Raw genomic sequence first — 7124 nt, 5'->3', positions numbered from 1 at the left:
TACTATTTACAAAAGACATACCATGCTCATCGAAACTGCCTTAACACGTATCTTATAACAGGTAACTTGCATGCATTATCATTTCAATTTGGAGATGGATAAACTATTCTATTACCGGGTAGCAGGCACACAGGTGGCAAAACCGGAAGTGAAGTGCATCTCTTCCATGACACCACACTGCCTGTCAATTACACGGAATGAGACCAGTGAACTGGTCTGATATACTGGCCACTAGAATTCAAACCTTAACCAGCTGAAGACTTTTACAACATGTAAGGACAAGGAAGGGTTTACAAGAACATCAGACTGTGTGGAAAATGTCAATTGCTGATAAGAGTCTATACGCAGAATATTAGTAAGACAGTCTTTGGGCCTGAGCACCCGCTACTGCCCAGTCACTTACCCTATACTACTCTTAATCCTCTTCTCGCAGCCATCTCAGGAAAGGAGGCATTACTATACTCATTTGTCAAATGAGTAAACTGAGGCTCAGAGGTTAAATGACTTACCAGAGATCACGAACTGGTAAATAGTGGGAGCAAAGTTGGGTTTTAACAGTTTTACTGGGGCAAAATTTGCATATAACAAAGTTTACTTATTTTAAGTGAAAACTGATCAATTTTAGTAAGTTTATACACTTCTGTAGTCATCACCACAATGCAGAATACGTTCATCACCCCGAAAGTTCCTTCGTGAGCAGGGCAGATTTGAACACCAACCTGACTCAAACTCATGTCATGCAGCAAATCCCCTAGCAACGCTGAAGTGACAAAAACAGATTCTTTTTTGGCAGAAAAGCTGCAAAATTCAGTCCCACTAGTTCCCTTTCCGTGCGAGGTCCCAACATGCGAGTAGAGCCACGCCCACAGGCCATCTCACCCAATTCACGTTTCCTAAACGTTGGATATGCCATATCTGAGTAGAGCGAAATTAGACTTGAAATACAGGATGCTTCTGCAGATCCTGTGTGACAGTTTTTAAATGCAAAAGGACTTAGGAGAGGGAAAGACAAATGAACACTGAAATCCAGGAGGAAGCCAGGATGAAAACGCTGGGCAAGGCCATCGAGGACAGAAATGCGACACACGAAGGAAGAGAACAGGAATCACTGGCAGTCCAGAGCGTGTGTCACGGGGGACAAAGACAAACTGGGACAGAAGCGTCTCTTGGATGAGTGACATAAAACTGGAGATCCAGAACGGAATGACTTTCCTAGGCAGGAGTCAACACCTACTTGATGAAGAAACAGGACTATACAATATTAAAACTGACAAAAATAGAAAGTGAGACAATATTCAAAGTAATGATAGTTTTAAAGCTAAAATCGGTTTAATTTTATATAATTAAAATAGGGCCGAATCTCCATTACTTTAAAACAAACAAACATAAAACCATGAACGTGAATTCTGATAGCATGTTAGAGCCAGAAATAATTAAAATAATTAAAATACGACAAGCTTCAAAGAATACAAATATAATATAAATCTAAGACAAAAGGATAAAATAAAATTTTCATTTAACCTAAATTTTCACTTCCATCTAACACCTTCTTAGTTCTGAAGAACTGAAAGCACGCAGTTCACTAATCTGATAATCACTGGGCCTAACCAAAAACTTACTAATTCCCAATTAGGGTCCTGGGGTGTAGCATTAGGAGTCTACATGAAATGCCCACCTGGACAGAGCCAAAGAGACTGCAGACCAAGTGTGAGCAGAACACATCTCTTAGGACTCCCCGATATGCAGAGGTGCTGCGCCGCACCCCGGCTGAATCAATCAATGCCTTCTGCAGTGCCCCAACCCATTTGCCGGACTATCCTGTCTGGTCCCAGAAACATCACTCTTCATAGGCGACACACGCCTCTGGAATGAATGACGATGACGCTGTTCCAGCGTTACGAGAAATGTTTCTTTAAGCGTTTTTAGGTTAGAAAACCATAATTTCAGTTCCAAATTCTTACAAAAATAAACCCAGACAAGGTATGTAGGTAGCTACGGCAAAAGTAATACACACATGGCATTGCCGCACGGTATGAAAACTGAATAATTTGCCTTGCAGAATCAGTCACATTTTACAAACTCTCTTCTGTCTGAAACTTCTAACCATGCATCATGATTTTACTTAAAATAATCATTTAAGTATTTTTCCTATCCAACCTAAATGGTTAGAAGGAAATAAATTTACTGCAAGAATTAAACAGATCTTTCGCAAATTTTTTTAAATATGAGGCGGCAACACTACTTCTAGTGAATTTATCTTAAAGTTACAATTTAACATTAACTTTTTATATCAGAATCATACTTAAACATTTAATAATTTAAGAATAAAATATTTTAAGACTTTTTAAAATTGAAATATAATTGACATATAACATTGTATTAGTTTTAACTGTATTTTTTTAACCTTTAAACTTTAAATTCACAAAAACAAATTTAACTTCAAATTCACAAGGAACACTATAAAGAAAAAAAATCTAGAATCTCTAGAGAAATAAGATAAGCTTAATCTTTGGCAACCTATTAACATCAAAGAAAATGGGTGAAATGCTCTAACAGTAATTTGGTAACTCTTCAAGAAGGATAAACAAAAACAAGGTAACATGCAACAATAAAACAAATATACAACTTTTTCTAAATCAAGTCTATTAATTATTCATTACCTATTTACCCTAATACCTAAGTTTACTCTCAAGTCATTTCTTGAAATAATAAACATTAATACTTGCAGGACATTGATCAAATCAGAAAAAATAAAACCCCCAACCGTCATACCCTCTTTCAAAGACCATGAATTTCCCTTTAATTTTATTACTTCCAATTTTCAATGGACTGCTACAAAGTTAAAATAGAACTAGAACAAATCCCAAATAGTCATGCGATCAAGTGATTTTGCAAACTGCTCTACACATTTTTTCATCTCTAGAGAAAACAGATTTTTCAATGGTTTACAAACTCAGTTCCTGATTCTTACAAAAATAAACCCAGACAAGGTACGTAACTACAGCAAAAGTAATACACACATGGCATTGCTATAAAGTAAAAGAACTGAATAATTTGTCTCATTCAATTAATCACATTCCAAAGTGCTTCAAGTGTTGTGTAAAACTTGATCCAAAACAATAATATTTTAAAAAATCCAATAAAATAACAAATGTTATAATCTAAATTTTAACACCCTTTAAAATGACCAACTCGTTAGCAAGTATTTGGCGCTAGCCTTCATAATTTTCTTCCCAGCTCTATTTTAATAAAAGAAATCTAAGATAACAAAGTGACTTGTTTAAAAAACATGTTGCAGATATATAAATTTGCAACTCCAACTATGTAAAACGTTTTTCTTGCTGGTACACAATCAAAATAAAAAATATAAACTACGATTTTTACCCAGAGCCCCCATAGTTCAAAATTATGGATTTATCCGACAACAGTTTTTCTCACTGACAACTTTATAGATCTTTACATGTGGCAGTTGTGCATAAGAACTTTTAGATTTGAATAGTTCAAAGTCCTGTTCAATTCTAAAATCCCAATTCTATGCTCTGACAGAAATAGAAGAAAATTAACCAACTGAATTTAAAAAAAAAAAGGAAATGTATGAAGGCAAAGCAATCTGTCTACTGGTTTCCTGACTTAAAATGCCCTACATAAAATACTGTTAGAGAATCCAATGGGAGAACATGCTTTTGCTTGGGCTCACTTGCAGTCCCGAAAAAAATCTGCAAGTGGAACATGACAAAGTCTTCTTGTAATAAATGCTATTCGACATAATAACATACACGTTAATGACGTTGTTAAATGAGGCAGAGACAGATGTTAATCCCCAGAAAGACAAAAAAATCTAACATTTCTACTTATTCCACACCTTTTGACGACAGAGCTCTAGAATTTCATACATGTTCTTTCATTACACTAACACCACAGCAACTGATTGAAGATTCACTTTATCTCAAACAAGGGCAAAATATAACAAAACTTTAAGAATGTGAACATTGGTGTACAAACGTGGGGTATCAAGCTCCACATCCACGCAAAAGTATGAGACATTCACGTAGCAGCATCGGTGTGATGTCTGAGCGACTCAGAGTTGTCTCACCAGAAGTCCCACCAATGAGATTATACAACAGTAGAACATGGAAAAGTAAGGAGCACCCTGTATCTCTTCCCCAACTGTTTAAAAGGACAGGTAGGAGGGCGACACATACTATTCGCGATGCACTAAGGAAAGATGCCATGTATGTGCAAAGTATTTTTAACTGTCAAAATAGTTCCTAAATACATCTAATAGCACCTAACTCATAGTAATAAATATAATAAAGTATACTTACAATAGACGTAAGTATAATAAAGAACTTCTTCAGTATGGTCAATTAAAAATTGTCAAGTTACCTTCATCTTACTAACACATTGAAGCATCAATAACGGGTATTTTTAAGTAATGGAATTTTTAATTCCGAGTTAAATTATTAAGCAAGACAAGAACCGCATTTCGGCATTACTTGAAAGAACCATGCTTTCATCAGTTTACATGTGTTGACACTACAGAAATGTCCTGATTATACATTTTGTATGTCCTCATCTCTAAATTTCTACTACACATAACCAATCAAAAAGCTTCCCCTTATCAACATCACAACTAAGAACCAAGGGAAAAAAATCTGATAAAGGTCAATCTTTTCAGAAAATACGTGGTGTTAAAATAAAAACTGCCCATCTGTTTGAAAGATCTGATCCATTATATACGAATGATCTAATGTGTGAAAAGAGCTTTGAACCTATTAGAGAAGTCATATTCATTCAAGGTGCAGCACATAGGAAAGTATAGACTCTAAATTATACAGACACGCTGAAAAAGAGAATGTATTATTTCTAATTCGAATAGGGCCTGTTAGTTTTGAAATAAGTCAGTAAAATAATCTAATTGATACCTATGGTTCTATTATTTTTTCTTTAAAGGTACTCGGTAAGAGCCAAGCATTTTATATTTGTTTACACGCTGTTCTCTAGGAAAAGAACATATAGGCTGAAAAGATTCTAACCTTGGATTTTTTTCACTGTTTCAATTTCTAAATTTGTAAAACAACCATATTATGCACTTTAAAACAGGATAGCACAGTCGCTGAACTTAGGCACTATAATCAAACTGCTTAAGTGTAAATCATTTGCTTCGCCAAACCTGCCTATGCCTGTTTCTTCCTCTACAAGTCAAGGATAAAAAAAGTACCTGTATCATTGGGTTTTCATGAGGATTAAATTACTTAACACATGTTAAAAATTAGTCTGGACACGTGATGATGATTCTCACTCATAAATTTCAAAGTTTCTAAATAAACTTTTTTTAAAACCCAGCTTAGAATTGTGCTGGCATACAGTGGGGGCTCAGTACATGCTATTTTTATTACCGTGCAGGCTACTGGCTAAGGTTAAAGGAAATAATACATGTTGAGTGTCCTGCACTGTGTCAGAGTGGTACCCTCTTATACAAGCTGCCATCTTCATGTCATCCTTCATAAGCGCTATTCGGCAAATATTCATTATCAAGTCACTGTCTTTTGACCCATTTGGGGCTTAAATATCTAAGTATAAACTACTACACTAATGACATGACTCTGGCAGAGATCCACAAGTTATAGTATCAACTGTCAATGGACTCAAGAGATACAATGTGTCCAGTGTTAACGGCACTGATATTTTGTAACTAATAGCAACTGAGGGAATTTTCACTGGTTATGTTAATCTTCCTGTCTAGTACATTACCAGACTGGCTTAAAACCAACAAATTACAAGCAGTAAATGATAACTCTCAGATAACACACTTAAGAATGACTCGAGTGAAGAGCAATCAGCACGGAAGATGGGAACCCAGAGTCACCAGAGCAGCGGACAGGTGTGAGTAGCGCGCTGGTCCGTGAGCTAGAAGGACCACCAGAGTAGACTTCTGCCCTTTCCTAAGCGAAGACACGGAAGAGATCGACCCTCTCGTCAGCCCTGAGAGTCAGGATGTGCGCTTGCAATCAGACACAAACAAAAAGTTAAATGGTTCCCTTCTATTTTCCCAATCCCTTCCATCAATTATCCATTGCGAAGGTAGAAAAAAAATGTTAAAGATGGTTGCTCGCATCGCATTTAAAAGGAAACAACTTCAATTCCCACTGTGGAACTCTAGAGGGCACCAGAAATATGCCCTGCTCCCCGCACCCTCCTCCCGGGTAACGTGAGCAGCTGCAGGAGCCCGTCGTCTGGTCGCTGAGGCTGGTATTGCAGCAGCAGGAGCGACGTCTGCAGCGGTGCTCGCGCCGGCGCCCACTCCCAGCTGCCTCCCCAGCCATCACCCGGGCTTGGCCCCAGGGGGCAGCTGCCACCCCAGAGAAAGCTCCTCCCCCTGAAAACAACGGGGACGGACCAGTCCCCTGGCTGAACCCCTACAACCTGACAACGTCCTCTAAGAGCAACCAATTAGGGGCAAAGGACTCACAATGGGGGTGTTTTCCTCCTCACTTTCTGTCAAAGATGCACCACGCAGGGTTGAAGGCGACTCCCGGCCCTGGGGGAAGAGGAAAAACGAGAAACGGATCAGGAACAAATCTACCCAGGTGGGAGGACCAGGCCCGCCCCGCCGGGAGGGGGCACAGAAGGGACTGGGAGGTCAAAGAGGTTCGGCTTTTCTATTATCACTGCCCAGCCCGAGACCAACCACCTCTCGTACGTAAAGCGGAGCGGAACGGCGTAAAACATGTCTTTGGGACCAAAACCCACGTGAAAGGCAGAATCTGGAGGGAGGAGGCGGAGGGCACCGAGCCTGCTCCCGGGAAGCGAGCGGGGGCAGGGCAAACGCTGCCTCGACGCCAGCAAGGAGACGGTATTCCCCCAAAGCGGCCCACCCGGCGTCACCGCCGTCGCTCCCAGCACCGATTCCAAGGTACGGGCGGCTCCCGTCCCCGCCGGGCCGAAATCTGCCACATTTGCCCCAAGCATTTGCCCTGGGCCCGAGACTTGCCCCCCCCTGCAGTCGGCGACCGGCAGCGCTGCCTCCCCGTCCGCCATTAGAGACCCAGCCAAACAATACGTGAGGAGCCAGGGCCGCGCAGCGCGATCGGGCGGGGAGCGCGCGGGGGGCCCGGGCGGAG

At 40.0% G+C, this 7124-nt stretch overlaps 1 protein-coding gene across 1 annotated transcript in view; it reads right to left on the bottom strand.

The window, feature by feature from the left end:
• Nucleotides 1-7090, bottom strand: part of ZMYM2 (zinc finger MYM-type containing 2) — a 92550-nt gene extending 85460 nt beyond the window's left edge. Inside the window, exon 1 of the mRNA XM_023530713.1 lies at nucleotides 6473-7090. The gene's annotated coding sequence lies outside the window, so the exon portion shown is untranslated. The remainder of the gene's footprint in view (nucleotides 1-6472) is intronic.
• Nucleotides 7091-7124: the final 34 nt, after the last annotated feature.

This window comes from Pteropus vampyrus, unplaced genomic scaffold (assembly GCF_000151845.1).
Source record: "Pteropus vampyrus isolate Shadow unplaced genomic scaffold, Pvam_2.0 Scaffold52, whole genome shotgun sequence".
Taxonomy (NCBI): Eukaryota; Metazoa; Chordata; class Mammalia; order Chiroptera; family Pteropodidae; genus Pteropus; species Pteropus vampyrus.
This window is presented reverse-complemented; position numbering and strand designations above follow the sequence as displayed.